The sequence below is a fragment of the Amblyomma maculatum genome, chromosome 7 (genome assembly GCF_055883805.1).
Source record: "Amblyomma maculatum isolate TAMU_Amacu chromosome 7, ASM5588380v1, whole genome shotgun sequence".
Classification (NCBI taxonomy): Eukaryota; Metazoa; Arthropoda; class Arachnida; order Ixodida; family Ixodidae; genus Amblyomma; species Amblyomma maculatum.
Window position 1 is genome coordinate 20775628 of NC_139350.1, and position 17216 is coordinate 20792843.

Below are 17216 nucleotides of genomic sequence, written 5' to 3' on the forward strand. Positions count from 1 at the left end.
GCCTTCGTCTACGCACCGCAGTTGTCGTAGTTCATGCTACGTGAGCATTTCCACGGAGAAACAGGAGAGATGAAGAACTGCACAAACAAATGACAATGAAATAAACACACATTACCTAGATTTATTCAAATCCTTGAAACGTACAGAAGCAGAAGCGCACGAGCACCCTCCACTTCATAATACTGCCGCGAAACCTTCAAAACTGTATTTGTTGTTTTTTAACAGCCGCCGGCATACAGGCTTATCACTCTGATTCTGGACCGCGTATCAGTTCCGTAATCTTTGTTTGTTACTGCTCGATGTCGCGAGTCACACCTTTACCAGTTTTGTTGTAGCGCAAGACGCACCGAGATCTGTCTCGAAGGTTCCGGCCACTCGCTTGTCTTTCCACAATGTTCCAGCCCGTGCTGGTAGCTGTTTGCGACGTTATCTAGATTCTTCTGTGCAGCCTTTAAATTGAGCGTTGACTACTGTGACGGGCATTCTTTGTTCGACGATCGACGAGCACGTTTGTTTCTATCGCCGCCGCCGAGTTGCTTAGTTCTTTTGCGGGCGCAAGTCAGCCCAAATAAAAAGTTTCTTTAGTGCAATCATCGACCCTTCATTTGTGTCATCGACCTCGTCACCACTACGTGACATCTGGTGGAGGTACTGCTTTTGATCCTTCAAAGGAAGACCCAAGCCGTGTTCCTGTCGCCCTGGAAGACCAGCCTACAGGTCACCGAGCCAGCCGCCGACTTCAAGGCCTACAACCCGAACACGGCCTGCTGCCTCACCCCATTCGATCTCGGAAGGCATCGACGCTGACAATGGCCCAGCCTACAGCACCGGTTGTTTTCGTTCAACCCCGTGAGCCCCCCTGCTTCCATGGACGACCGGACGAAGATGCAGAAGACTGGATGGACCTTTTTGACCGTGTTGCAGAATTCAATGGCTGGAACGACGCCGCGAAACTCAGGGAAGTCTACTTTGTTCTTCAAGGACATGCCCGAGTTTGGTTCGAAAATCATGAGGAAGCTATGAAGGATTGGGAGATTTTCAAGGAAGCGTTTCTGACTGCCTTTTCAAGCGCCGTCCGAAAGGAAAGAGCCCATGCCCTCCTTCAGTCAAGGCTTCAACTCCCTAACGAACCTGTCTTGGCGTATGTTGAGGAGATGAAGCGCCTCTTTCGCCGCGCCGACCCTAATATGACCGAAGGTGAGCAGGTCAAACTTCTATTGCGAGGCGTTAAAGAGTCGCTCTTTGCGGGTCTTGTGCAAAATCCGCCAAGAACTGTGGCGGAATTTGAAACAGAGGCGTCTACTATTGAGAAGACGTTGGCCACCCGAACGCGCCACTACGAGCGACCACTTCAGCCGGACTGCTCAATCCACTACCCCAGCGCATCTACAAGCGGAGAGAACCTTCGGGACCTCATCCGGGAGATCGTGCGAGAGGAGCTCCGCCGACTGATGCCATCATCGCAACAACCGCAGGTGGCGACGCTCGCGGACGTCGTCCGTGAAGAAGTCCAGCAGGCGCTGGGCGTTCCTAAAGCGACGACTCCGACGGCTCCAGAGCATGAATCAGCAGGGATGGACTATGCAGCTGCATTATGTCGTCCTGCACCCCGACGCGACCTCCTAAGCCCTCGTCGCTACCATCTTGCTTCCGAAAGCCGCCCCTTGGTCCCCGCCCGCCAAGCCTACCAACGACCCCCAAGCCCCAGAAAGTGCGACGCCTGGAGGACAGCAAAAAACCGACCGCTCTGCTTCCATTGTGGTGAGGCAGGACACATCCTCCGTCACTGCCCGTACAGGCGGATCGGCCTCCGTGGTTTCGCTGTCGACGCACCACGACCCCGTCCTGGCGAGCGACCACAGGAAATCAACGACTTCCTGCGCAGCGAAGAGCACTCGTCGCCAAGGCGTCTGTCACGCTCCCCATCACCGTACAATGCCCGATTTGCGTCGCCGGGCCGCGGTTACGTACAAGGACGGTCTACTAGCCCCCGTGGGGGAAACTAAAGGCAGCAACCTTTGGAGGTGAGGTTGCTCAACGGCGAAAAGACGAACACCCTCCGCCGCCGACGACCACTAACGACGACGCAGCCATTTCACCGCCGCTCCACACGACGACGTCGACGACAACACGACCAGAGCGACCCCGTTTAGGCTTGTGTACGGCAGGGAGCCCACGACGACGCTCGACGCAATGCTGCCGCACGTAACCAGCGAAGACCACCTTCACGTCACCGCCTACCTGCAGCGTGCAGAGGAAGCCCGACGACTCGCACGGCTGCGTATTGAAGACCAACAGCGCACCGACAGCCGACGATACAATTTACGACGACGCCACGCAGAGTACAATATAGGAGACCGAGTGTGGGTTTGGACACCAATTCGCCGTCGCGGATTAAGCGAAAAGTTGTTGCGTCGATACTTTGGGCCATACAAAATCCTTCGCCGCGTCGGACCACTGGACTATGAAGTCATTCCCGACGGAACATCAGCATCACAACGGCGACGCGCTCGCCCAGAAATTGTACATGTTGTACGACTGAAGCCATATTACGCGCGTTAAAGAATCTGTGGTGTTTAAACTTTGGAGCGTTCATGTTTAAGTTCCTTTGTTTTGAACATCGAGGCGATGTTTTTTTAAGGAGGGAGTAATGCCGCGAAACCTTCAAAACTGTATTTGTTGTTTTTTAACAGCCGCCGGCATACAGGCTTATCACTCTGATTCTGGACCGCGTATCAGTTCCGTAATCTTTGTTTGTTACTGCTCGATGTCGCGAGTCACACCTTTACCAGTTTTGTTGTAGCGCAAGACGCACCGAGATCTGTCTCGAAGGTTCCGGCCACTCGCTTGTCTTTCCACAATGTTCCAGCCCGTGCTGGTAGCTGTTTGCGACGTTATCTAGATTCTTCTGTGCAGCCTTTAAATTGAGCGTTGACTACTGTGACGGGCATTCTTTGTTCGACGATCGACGAGCACGTTTGTTTCTATCGCCGCCGCCGAGTTGCTTAGTTCTTTTGCGGGCGCAAGTCAGCCCAAATAAAAAGTTTCTTTAGTGCAATCATCGACCCTTCATTTGTGTCATCGACCTCGTCACCACTACGTGACAATACTATCGAAGGTTGTGACAGAGGGCTCGCTCAGCAGCGTGTTGCATCTTTAAGCAGAAAAGATTTCAAATGTGTTGATTAAATTTATGCTTCTGATGCAAACTGGCACGTCCTTCCTATCACGATTGCTAAAAGCTTAACAAAATGCTTTCAATCTCCAGAGAATTCGCGGCATTTTTGGCTGCTCAACGAAAAATCACGGGGATACCTGTTGCAAGTGGAAGAGGTTTGTAGGGTTTAACCTTCCAAAGTGACTCAGGCTGTGTATTAGGGACGCCGTCGGAGTGCTCCGGAACTTTCGACCACCTGGGGCTCTTTAACATGCACTGAGATCGAACAGCATAACGGACACCTAGCTTTTCGCCTCAATCAAAAAGCGCTCGCCGCGGCCAGAACTCGATCCCGCATCCTTGGGAACTGCAGTCTAGCACCCTACCCACTACGCCACAGCGACGGGCTCCATCTGAGGTGGAGCGAAAAGAGCACACACTTGAACGGTGAAAGAAATACATTGCTTCCGTCATGGTTTTATGCGGCTTGGTGTTCAAATGCGCCGCTCTAGTACGCATCGCGTGGTCAAATCTGTGTGCAGCCTTGCCGTGGTGACGCAGTAGTTACGGCCCTCTACTGCTGTACCCAAGCATGCGGGATTGAATCCCTCCTGCGGCGGCCACTTTTCGATATGAGCGAAAAGGAAGGCGAGCATGGGCTGTGCGATGTCAGTGCACCCAAGTGGGCGAAATTTGCTGTGTCCTCCTTTACGCCGCCTCTCATAGTCTGAGTTGCCTTGGGGCGTTAAAGTCTATAAGCCAAAGCGAATTTATGTGCACCACCGTCTTACTTCTTCACGCTTAAAGTTGGATGAGACTTCAAGAATGGTTTTCGAAAACATGGACAGAATAGTCATAATAAGACCTGGGCTGCACATTTGCTAGCAATCTGCTAAATAAACACAGTTTATATTAGCGCCCAAAAGTTGGTTGAAATTACACTTAGCATTGCATATGCATTGTAATGGTGTAGGATCCCACATAGGACACATACACAGGCGCAGGCAAGCCACTGGCCATCCGTTCTTCTTTTCTTCTTTTTCCTCTCTACTCGCTGGCACCGCACTCTCGCGCTGCTCTTCATCTTCTTCAGGCTTGCGCCGTAACCTCAGGGGGGAGGGGCGTTAACACGGAACGCGCTTAAGTGGCCGACTGAAAACACATACGCTGCATTGAAAACTGCATAGGGATATGACGATAACACACGCCACACTAATCGGGAATGCGCGAACAAAATTCCAGTGCAAGTGCGGGGACGCCATTCGATGCTCACGATTTGATGAATAGACTCAGGAAACGGCTCATATCGAGGCTACGGTGCAAGCCTGAAGGAGAAGAAGCGCAGTGCGTGATATGTTACGGCGCGAGCGAGTAAAGAAGAGATAGAAAAAAGAACGGTTGGACGAATTCACTAGATATTATGCAGCCAAATTAAGAGGTAAACAACAATAACAACAAATTCTCTCAAGGTATTTGATCTCGGGATCACGGAGAAAATGCTTTCACACAGTGAGGCTGAGAATCTCAAAAACAAGCTTGAGACTCTCGATGTGTTCATACCCCCGAATGCCGTTTTGCAGAAGGGCGTTGTAGGCATTCAGTCCTACGGGGATGAGTTAAAACAATGTAAGGCAAAGATGCTTTTTGAGTAGGAGGTGCAGGAGTGTCACCGCGCTGTGTAGCGCTGCGTCCCTGAGGCTAACATGAATTGTTTTGTGACCCACTTCGCAAAAAAAAAAGTCTCATCCTTAGTTCATCAGCTCTTGAGGCACTCAATAGCACAGCTCTCATCAAATGAGTAATATTTTGTTTACTGAGAAAGTACAATCAGCTAGCCAGACTGGTAGTCTTCGAGAATCACTCAAGGAAGGAGGATCACTGGAATAACCTTGCTGATGTTTTAATTATGGGCATCGAACCTTTCTAAGGCGACAGTGTAGAATTCTTGCGATATTTCGGGTGATAATTGCGATGCTGTACGAGGGACGGCAGGACCATCCCTATCTTGTCGTTCAGCGTGGACACCTGAGGTACAGTTCAAAGCTGCCGGGGATCGAAGGCGGCGATCAGCCTATCCTTTGTCTCGCCAAAAAAAGGCGTTAACAATGGCGGTGTCGACGGGGCTGCGGTTGGAATACGAGATCGCACCACAACGGCTCAGGTAACCTCATAAAACATACCACACAAAACACTTCGACTAGCGATGTCGTTGAAGCGCAGAAAGATCCAGAAAAGCCCTTGCCAAATGCCAATAATATTCTGCTCTCATCATTACTTTTGTTATGAAAGCCTCGCATTGATATCGTGATTTGCTGTTCGGCCACTTTAAATGCGACGGGTGAAAGCGCTTTACCATGCAAAATTGCAACAAATCACGGGGAAACGGTATCTGCCTTCTAATTATAGGCTTGGAAAAGAAAAAAATAAAGGTGAGAAAAATACAAACTAGGCTCGATTAGAAACCATAGATGATGCAAAGTAAAATCATTAAAAGACGGTTATGGTAAGATCAATTCATTGCTAATAATCCAGGCATGAAACAAGGCAAAGCTAGACGTTACAGCACGTTTCATGGCACCCGTTTGAGCATATTCTTTCCTACTTCACAAATTGGGACTCTTCTGCCGGAGACGTTTTCTTCGGGACTGTGTTTCCTAGGAAAGTTTACCAGGGTCCATCAATGGGAAATCCTTGGCCGCGTCTATAAAACAGAAACGTGCCACTCTTTATCAGCCAACACATTGCAGCAAGGACGCATGCATACTCATTGTATCAACTTTCGTGACAGCTTGGCAGAATACACTATATAGAGCGAGCGGATGATGTGACCTCCGATATGATTATAAGACAGGTAGCTTTCCAGAAGCCAAACGATCTATTTATTGCATGCCACTGAGATTCTTGAAAACATTGTCTAGTTCTTCCTGCCCCAGATGAACAGATGAACAGTAGACACCTTATTGGAGTAATACATTAGGGAAGTCGTGTACATGAATTCGGCTATTATTATGCTTGTAGGAACGACGTAGATATGAAGCGGTGATATACTTGGAACCGTTTAAGTTGCAAACCACAAATTGCTGGATATCACTTCATTCATCACTGCGTATCTTCTCTTTTTGTTTCCGTCATTTCAAAGCACCTGCCCAGTCCAATTAAAAATAAAATGGCCTAAAATCCTTGCTTTGGCGATTTATTATAGACTCACATGTATAAAATTTCGGATTAAGTTGATTTTATTTTTTTCCCCTACAGAATACTGTGTGCTGTCATATGTACTGTCACGAATAATGGGGAACCACTTTTTTTTTGCAGTGTGACAAACAGCTTTCCACAACTCTTAGATGCGCCTATTAAGCATGTGTTCGCTATCAGTTTTTCTGTCCGAATCTCTGAATCTGGAACGAATGCTTCCAGCATGGCCTCCTGTATGAAAGGATGAATCACCACTTCCCTCTCTGCTACAGACCCAGTTCTTAGCTTACCCCTTTTAGGGAGGATGATACCTGTTCCCAGGCTACAGAAGCACACAATAGAGCCTTTGTGGTTAGTAAGGTGATTTTCTTTCAAAGGGGGGAGTTTGAAGAATGTTGAATACAGAATACAAAGAAAAGTGCCTTTCATTCCTTCACATTAAAGGTAAAATACATTGACCTTAATCCAGGAGGTTTCAGGCCAAAGACTTTCTAGGGGTCATGCTTCTTGGAGCAAAAATAACCCCAGTGCTGCTCGACTTTACCGCTACCACGTGTCCCTGTTCATCCAAGATGCTTATTGGTGAGACCGCTGGTTACTCTCGCCACCAACACCTATTACCAACTCACGTGACATGAGAGTCACTGGATGAGCAGACGTCGAGTCGATCAGACGCACTTCCTGCTGTACCTGCTGTTTTTTAGCGCTAATTTCATCATGGGAATGAGCCTAAAGGGGATTATGTCGTTAGGCAACGTGAAATTAGCTACCATCAGCGGCAGCCGCAAAGGCCAGGGCCTCCTTCAACATCTGATGCTGCGGCGTCTCCACCGCCAGTGGTCGTGTCTCAGCAAGGATGAGCGGAACAAGAGAGTGAAAGGTGATGGCAGGCTACGCGGTTGTCCCAAAGGCTCAGGAAAGAGAACTCACCACACGCCGAAGAAAAGTCGGAAAAGGCGACGAGAGAACATTGAAGGTAAGTCGCTGCATTTAATTCAATGATTTAGCGTTAAACGTTTTTCAGGGGAGGCAGTATCTGCTTTGCGAGAGTTTTTAATACCTTACTTTTTCTGGAAGCAATATATTTTTACGTTGCGGTTAATACAACGTATAGATTTCCGCCGATGTCTTATAGCTGCTGCCATAACCCATCTATACACATAACGGGTTGCATAGTGACATGTTCAAACGTGTTGCTGCTTTTACAGCATTTCTTCCCTAATATCATCATCATCAGCCTGACTATACCCACTGCAGGGCGAAGGCCTCTCCCATATTTCTCCACTTAACACGGTTCTGTGCTAGCTGCATCCACTTGACCCCTGCGAACTTCTTAATCTCATCCGCCCACCTAACTTTCTGCCGCCCCCTGCTACGCTTTCCTTCCCTTGGAATCCAGTTTGTTACCCTAATCGACCATCGGTTATCCTCTCTTCGCACTACATGTTCTGCCCATGTCCATTTCTTCTTCTTAATTTCCACTAGAACGTCGGTAACTTGAGTTATTTCTCTGACCTACTCTGCACGCTTCCTATCTCTTAATGTTACCCCTACCGTTTTTCGTTCCATAGCCCTCTGGGTTGTCCTCAACTTAAGGAGAACTCTCTTGGTTAGCCTCCACGTTTCAGCGCCATTGGTGAGTACAGGTAAGATGCAACTGTTATATACTTTCCTCTTTAGCGATACCGGTAAGCTGCTAGACATAATCTGCGAGTGCTTGCCAAATGCGCTCCATCCCAATCTTATTCTTCTTGTTATTTCCTTTTCATGGTCTGGATCTGCGGTTACTACCTTTCCGAAGTAGACATATTCGCCTACTACTTCTAGTACTTCGCTACCTAATGTAAACTGCTGTTCCTTCCCGAGGCTGTTAACATTACCTTAGTCTTCTGCATTCTTCCCTAATAATGTCGTCCTAAATAAAAGTTTGTTGTGCACTAGCTAATAGCAGTTATCCTCTCGGGTCCATATGTTTTCTGCGCGTGTATTGATGTTCTAACAGTGCTCGTATAGCTGGATGGATGGTAGGGTGCCTCGATACCAGCGCCGCCGTACAGGGTGGTGACACCCTTTGGCATGCCCCGCGCCGCCGCATTCTCCGCGCTCTCCATCTTGGGGCAAGTCGCTTCGTGCAGTTGCTGCAGAGTGTCCGAAGCGGTTGTGTTCTGCGCTGGGCGATTGTACTGTGTTCAGTCATGCAACCTAGCATGCCAGGCTGTTGGGTTCCATTCTGTGCTGGCTCAGCAAAAAAAAAAAGGAGCCAGATGAGCCAGAAACATCGCATTGCCTGGCATCGGGAGTAGCGCGGAGTGTTTTTTAAGTCTAAATTTTGAATTTTCAGCGTACGTGATGGCTTATAAGCTAAATATATGGACAATTGCGTCTTCTATGTTGTAGTCACTCGGGAAAATTTAGTGTAACTTTCAGTGAGTGACACTCGACCTTAGTATCATTCGCGTAGTGTCACACAATATCTGTTGTTGAGGATCTCCCTTTCTGTGTTCATAGCCGCACCAAGAATATGCGGAGAAGGTCGAGCCTGGCATTTGTCAAAGGAATGCACCATTGCGCCCTTTAGATCGCTCCCCTTTACACTCGATCTTGAAAGTTAACGTCAACCACCGAGGCTTCAGATTCACACGGATTACATTCCCTCTCCCCTCCTCGGGATATAATACAATGGAGAGCGATGGACGGCATGTCACCTCGCGACAGAGCAGGAAGTGAAACGCAGTTTGTAACAATTACTTTGGTCGCAAAAAAAAAAGAAAGTTCCCGTGAGTGGGCCCGCTGAAATTTGGCCAGTGGGTTTATCGCTAGTACAAAATTTCGCGAAACAGGTAACAGGTCCTCTGAAGCTGCTTTTTTCTTTTAATTATACACAGGAGCAGATTTTCGCGAGGTTTGTGAGATTCGCAATAATATAAAAAGTTGGGTTCTCATGAAAATTTGTTCGTTTTAAGTATATGATTGGCCGCTCGAGAAGTCACAAAGAAACTAATCTCGTGAGCTGGAAAGTGTAGCGGCATCATCTTGTGAAAGCGGTCGTGAGAAAGAAGGTGCTTGCACAGTGCAAAAGTTCATCCCGAATGCAGCTTTTCCTTCCCTGTGTAGTTGATTACCCATCGCAAGGCGATGTACACCTCCCGTTGTCTCCGCAAGTACTCGTCTGAGGTTAAGCCAAATTTAGGTGGAGCTAAATTTGACCGCCTGCCACCCGAATTGGCGCTGTCTCTTGCTTGGCATCCATAGAAAAATTGTGCTATCGCACATGTAAATATCGCATTGCTCCCATAATGTTTTTATTATTTCATTCATTTGCGTGCACACTACAAAAGACGCAAAATGACTGTTTCGTCGCCCATCTCATTTCAGCGCCAGTTCGAGGGCAAACACAGTGTATGGACGGCGGCTCCTCAAGTCAACGGCTGTCTCGACATCGTTGGATTGCGTGTAAAAATTTATCGGAATAAAACGACATCTGCCATTTGAAGAGTCTAGTAAAATCTGTTAAATGCCTTATCGAACAAACCGTTCCGATTCCAGCGGTTGATTGCGTGGAACACCCAAAGCTGATCAGCAGACTGTTAGAGCAGTTTGGGACTGTTAGAGCGGTTTGGGACGATGCGCTTGTACATTTACTTGATTTGGCTAAGTCAGCCAGAAAAATCAAATGATGGGTACGACAGCAAAACTGTAGCTGGCGCCAACCTTGATTAAAAGATGTCTCCTAGGCGTGCATCCAAAATCAGCTTCGAAGTCTTGATGGGGATTGTTTTGGAATAAAATGCCGTGTGCATCAGCATGCGACACGTGCCAAAGGTTGATTTACTCATTGTTTTTTGCTGAGTCTTTCTACGGTTTCTGCGATACAAATAATTTTCGATATACGGCTCACTGAAACGTAGAATTGGTTGTTGATCTATAGCAATAGACGCAACTGAATGTTATGCACCTCATAAACTCATTCATGTCCGGCAGAACAAAGTGCATTGCTTTATAAAACAGCCAGTCTTCAAAATAACCGCATTCGAGACGGCGAATGAGTAAAGGCTTACTATATGCAATTTGATCATTTCCTCTTAGAACTACGTCGCATGATAGCAAGCAGTAGTTGCTTTCACATTTTTTTTTCGAGCAAGAAAGCGCTCAGGATTGCGAGCATGTGTGTAAAAACGTTAATCAGTTGAGCCTGCTAGCGCAAGCGTGTGCTGAACAAGAAATCGGGCCGACGCTCCATAGCCCGCCGTGTCTACGCTTGCCCCAATATGGCGCCGTCGACGGCGGTGTCTCCACCATGTACGGAGGTATAGTGTTCTAGAATTGGGAAGTGTGCCGTCTTCGGCGCGCGGCAATGGGAGCGACGTGGTCGCCGGAGCGATGAAAAGCGTAGGTGGCGTTGTCAGCTGTAGGAGCGCATCACAAGCGCGCGCGCCGCAGAGGAAACGCTTGGGGCGTCTGCATCTGTGGCTCGTTTCCTGCGTGAATTTTGTTGCATCGCGTTGCTTCTCTGGCTGTTGTACTATGGCGCGTTGTTGAGCGAAGAACGATGATTGGTCAAGCAGGAAAACACATGTTTGCAGAGAGCGCAGTAACAGTTCCGTCCGTCTTCCCCCCCCCCCCCCCCCCTTCTTTTACTGAATGCTCCTTTCCTTCCTTTCGTTCTTCTTGCTCATTGCGCGCTCTTTCTGCTGCCTTACCTATTCGAACCCTTCCCTTCTCGAAATACACTCAAAGCATGGTTTCCTAAGCAACAGCACCGCGGAAGGCCTTCGGGTAACTTTGCAGTCCACAGTCGACCTCGTTGACTACTTATCTGCAAAATGCGGTTTTACATACATTATCACATCGAGACTAAGCCAAGACAAACTAGAAAACCTCTTCGGTATCGTGAGGCAATTTAATGGCTGCAACGATCATCCCACGCCGGCTCAATTTTAGTGACAGTTAATGTGGCATTTTACAACTTAGCGAAGCCCCCAAAGACAGGAAATTGTAATGCTGAAATTGTAAATGCCTTACTTGGAATTAGCCGTACAAGCGAGAAATCTACCTAGGCTCTTTCAAATCCTATTGATGAGCTTGACCGTTTGGTTGACGAGGGAAGGCTCGAGGACGTCGAAGCTAATTTGAATTCCCTTCCTTCAGATGACCACAGATACGTCACTAGGCACAGTCTAGCCGTCTCATAGCTTATATTGCAAGATATGTCGCTAGAAAGTTCATGAAGAAGTCAAAATGCAGTACTTGCTCCGCTTATCTCATTTCAAGCAAATCGTGCGCGGCACAAAAAGAAGAAAATCAATTTATCTCAAACTTCGACCACGGACGTCTTCTTTATCCGTCCTCGGAGCTTGCAAAGCTCGTGCACACGCTGGAAGAGTCTTTCACGGTTTCTTTTTTAGTTCAAGAAAGATTAATGCAATAGCCTGCGTGAATTTGCTTTGTTTTTGCAAAGCGCAGAGGTTTCCAATTGTTTGGTAGCCCTACTCATGACAAAGAAATGACACTTGACATAGTGAAGTTCTACGTTCTCATGCGATTGCGTTTTTATGCCAAGTCGCTAAACCAAGAGCAGACCTCTAAAGCAGAGCAGGTAAAGCACCTAAAGCTGAGGAGGTGCAAGTAATCGTGTTTGAGAACTTTAATCATTCTGCCTTTCTCTTGTGTGTTTTCAAATTTAGCAGCTTAATTTATTCACGGCCTAGTACAGTTCATTAATATTCTCATACAGTTTTATATGTTTGTACCATATTCTTGCACTAAGTCGCGATTTTTTTTTCACGTCGTTCATTATGTGGTTTCGTTCATTGCTATATGCTCTCATTCATTCATTTCATTTTGAGTAGGACTGCCAGTTCATATGTATTCGCCCACATTTAAATAAAGTCATCAGTAAGCGCTGGCATAATTTGTCTTCAAGCAATCTTCGCATACCTCTATTTACATGTGGCGCAAAAAGTACGCTAGCCTAGCCTAAAACACCATTCACTGCATTTTCAGTACGTGCGAGCGTCGATGGAAGACTTCAGTCTAGCCCGCATAAACCGGTGCATCCAATATTAAAAATTTACATGATCATAGAAATACGTTAGACATTCGTCATTGAACCTCCCGCTAGTGTTCGAGAAATAAAGCACCCAATACATTCAGGAAATATATCTTGCCGTTGCTTGTCAATTCGTCGGCAATCTGTATCTTACATTGTCTGACGACGGCCGCTTATTTTATAGGGAACTAGTTGTTTTGTTCATGAACCGTTTTAATCCATTTAGACACGCGTGTGGGAGCTAAAGCGACACAATTTATTGCGCCTTCGGAGTCCGATTGAACTAGCGGTGACGGTTCACCCAGCTGTCTGCTCCGCGCTCACTGCGCTCCTCCTGCACACAGCGCCCTCTCTCCTGTCATCGCTGAAACGACCAGCTCGCCGGCGGCAGACGGCACACTTCTCAATTCTAGAACACTATAACGGAGGTGCGCTACATCGAGGCACCCTAGATCGATGGAATATAGAAGCGTCCCCTTTGAAACGGGGTGGTAGCAGTAGCTATCATGCTCATTTTTCTCCCTATATCTTAATTATTGATTTAGAATGGTTAACTAAACGATCATTCTTTTTATTAAATATTTGTTCCTACATTACTAACATTATGTCACTTCTCTTCTTTTAAGCCAGCAATCTTGCAGTCGTTTTTTGCTAGTTTCCACCGCCGGTTTATTCACCCGGCCACTCTTATCTCTAAACCCCAGAGCTTCGGGAACAGTGATTGCGCCTGCAATGCCTGTGTAGCGCACACGTTGTAGCAGATGTCTTTTCCATGTGGCACACCGTGGGTGTCGGAAAAAACGTAGGCGCAACTTACGGCTTCCGAAAAAAAAAACAGTTTTGTGTTAGATACTTAGTTAGTTAGTTATATGGAGTTTTATGGCGCATAAGCAACTGTGGCTATCATGCGCCAACCGCAAGGTTAGACGATCAAGTGGCTACAGTAATGACGCTCAGATTTGGTTTAAAACATTGGCTTCCTTTAAAAATCCGTAAACAAGTGAAAAATCAACAAGTGTTTCATGGCCTAAAAGCAATGCGGGATGAAATGGGATGTGTTCTTTATAAAATACAGTAAAATATTTCTTCCTGTGCTCCTCGAGTTGTGAGCATGAGATTAAAATATGATTTACTGTTAGCTCATGTCCACACATTTCACATACAGGTTTGCCTTTTTTCGTTAGTAGGAAGTTATGTGTTATGTGTGTATGGCCTATGCGCAGACGACATAAAATTACCTCAATGAAACGTTTCTGATGTTCACATGATTGCCATTCTCCTAATATGGGCTTTATGGAGTGAAGCTTGTTCTCTGCTTCGCTTTCCCAATCAGCCTGCCATTTAGCTCGTAATTTCGTACGTACTAACTTCATTCCCTCTCTGTGTGGGATGTTGATTTGCTTTATTTGTAAATTTTTCGCTCTTGCTGCGCATATATCTGCTCGTTCATTACCCTTTATCCCAACATGACTGGGTACCCTGCAGAATTTGATAGTATGATTTCTTCTTGTGATATTTACTATGTTGTGCATAATGTTTCCTATCAGTGGTTGAACAGCATTTTTGGAGTTTATTGCACTGATGACGCTTAATGAATCTGTGTAGGTGATACTGTTTTTGATGTTCTTATTCAATATTTTCTCCACAGCAACACAGACAGCGTAGCATTCGGCTGTAAAATCTGATGCACACTGGGGTAGTCGTGTTATTTTCTCTGTGTTATTTTGTACTATTGCACTGCCAACATAGTCTAGTTTTTGAGCCGTCTGTAAAAAATGCAAATCAATTTTTATATTTTTCTTTTAATGCAAGGTATTCTTGTGATATATGCTCATGTGGTGTGCGTGTTTTTTGAAACTGCGTTAGTGTGAGGTCGAAAACTGCTGGGAGGTTGTACCATGGTGGGAGTGGTTTATTTCTTGGGGCAATACTTGGCAATTCACTAATGTCTAAATCTGGGCACATTTGTTCGAAGCGCATGAGAAGCGGCTTAATCAACCGGGGCTTGTTGTTGAAGACTGTCCTAGAGGGACATTCCGTGACTACTGAATGACATAGATGTTTTGGTTGAGAACGAAGTTTCAGGATGTATGCACATGTTAGGGCGCATCGTCTGTCCTTTAATCCAGGTTCATCTGTTTCTACATAGAGGCTGGTTATTGGGGATGTTCTGTACGCGCCAACTGCTAACCGTAATCCAAGATTGTGTATCGGGTCTAGTCGTTTTAAATAGGATGTCCTAGCTGAACCATATACTATACAACCGTAATCTAACTTAGAGCGCACCACGGAGCGGTAGATTTGCAGAAGGCATGCTCGGTCGGACCCCCACCGTTTTCGTGACAGCACCTTTAGGACGTTAAGTGATTGGGCTGCTTTCTTTTTCAGATTGTTTATATGGGGAAGAAATGAAAGTTTCTTGTCGAATGTGATACCCAAAAATTTATGTTCATGTTTCACTGGTAGTATGGTTTGGTTGAGGTATAACGTGGGATAATTCTGTAAGCCTCGTCTCAATGAAAACACAACGGCCACTGTCTTTTGAGGAGAGAACTTAAATCCATTGCTGTCTGCCCAGGTAGCTAGTCTATTTAGTGTCAGTTGTAGATGTCTCTCACAGGTGGATATGTTCGAGGAAGTGCATGCTACTTGCAGGTCATCTAGGTAGACGGAGTACATTATGGACTTTGGGATTATTGCAGATAACGAGTTCATTTTCACTATAAAGAGAGTTGTGCTTAGAATACACCCCTGCGACACGCCGTTTTCTTGTGCAAAAGTCGTGGAGAATACTGTGCCTAAACGGACTTGAAATGTACGGTTCGTCAGGAAGTCTTTCAGGCAGCTCAGCATCCTGCCACGGATACCTAGATCTGCTAGGTCGCGGAGGATACCGAATCTCCACGTGGTGTCGTAGGCCTTCTCCAGATCGAAGAAGACCCCGACACAGTGCTGCCTGTGGCTGAACGCCTCCCGGATTGTGTTCTCGAGGCGGACAAGGTGATCGGTTGTTGATGATGCCTTTTTGAAGCCGCATTGATGTATATCGAGAAGATGCCGGGATTCAAGAAAAAAGGTTAGTCTGATTTTTACGATGCTTTCAAAAGATTTCGCAATGCAGCTGGTTAGGGCTATTGGTCTGTAACTGCTAGGACATGTGGGGGGTTTGCCTGATTTCAAAAAGGGTACTATTATGGCTTTTTTCCAAGCTTCTGGTATCTTGCAAGTCGTCCATATTTTATTAAAAAAACTCAGCAATGCTTCTACAGCGGCTTGTGAGAGTTGGGCGAGCATTTGATTGTGTACATTGTCAAGTCCCGGTGCTGTTTTTTTGCCAGAAGATAAGACTCTGTTTAATTCATGTATTGTTATAAGTGCATTCTACTCGTCATTTACACCTGTCCGAAGGGGAAGCTTTTGCTTTTCTGCTGTTGTTTTATGCTTTTGAAATGTGCGAGTGTAGTTAGATGAGCTTGACACATTGGCAAAGTGTTCGGCTAAAATGTTCGCTTGTTCTTCTAATGTTGTTTGTGTTCCGGGTGGTGTCAGCATAGGATATGTATAAGGGGTGAAATCTCCTGTAAATTTTCGGACCTGTTCCCACATTTTTTGGAGGAAAACGAGCTGTTTATCGTGAACACGTATTTTTGCCACGAAGTTTTTTCCGCGTTTCTCCGGACATACCGCGCTCTGGCTTTGGCTTTCTTGTAGTTAATCAGGTTCTCATGTGTCGGATATCTGCGGAGGATGCCCCATGCTTTGTTTTGTTCTTTTTTGGCCAATTTGCATGCCTCCGTCCACCATACTTAGTGTTTTTTTCTTGCGTGTTGTGACGTTTGTGGAATGGATAATAGTGCTGCTGAAATTATGCACGCGATAAACCTTTCATTTATTTCTTCTACGCTCAAATCTTCAGAATATACTTTTTCTAGCGCAGCGTTCGTTCTAAAAACCGACCAATCGGCGAGGTGGAGTTTCCAGCGCCGTGGCCTCGATGGGATGATGGGTGTGGATGATGATAACTTTAAAACTGTCGGTAAGTGATCGCTTCCCAGAGGGTCATTTAAAACATCCCAATTAAAATCATTAAAAAGTGATGGAGATGTGAAGGCTAAATCAATGCAGCTCATTTTTCCAGAGCTGGGGCAACAATACGTCGGCTTCCCGGTGTTTAAAAGGCATATATTATTTGAAAGTATAAAGTCTTCTAAGATCTGTCCTCTGGTACCAGTATGGTCACTCCCCCAGAAGTGGGAGTGCCCATTTAAATCCCCAACAATCGAGAATGGTTCTGTCAACTGCTCAGTCAAGTCTTCTAATTCATGTAGTGTAATTGAGAGTTGTGGTGGTATGTAGAGGGAACATATTGTTATCGTTTTGTGGCTTATGATGGTTACGGCCACTGTTTCAAGGTTTGGTTTGAGTGGTATTTGTCTGGCAGGGACATCAGGTTGTATTATTATGGCGACACCTCCTGACAGCCTACCAGCATGCGTTCGATCTTTTCGGAAAGTTTTGAACTTTTTAAAGATATTTGTGTGCTGAGGCCCAAGGTTTGTTTCTTGAAGACACACAGCTGTGGGTGTCATGGTTGTGAGGATATCTGTAATGTCTGCATAATTTCTCAATAAACCTCAACAATTCCACTGTACTATGTAAGCCATTATGATATGTTTGGGATTAAGAAAAGTTACTTTACTTCAGGAGGGGTTATACGTGGTTTTCCCTTTTTTTCAAGTGAGTGCCTCCTCCTCTGCAGCCCAGAAGTGCTGGGGGAGAAGTCCATCGTCTCACCCGAGGCGCTGGAGGTCCGTG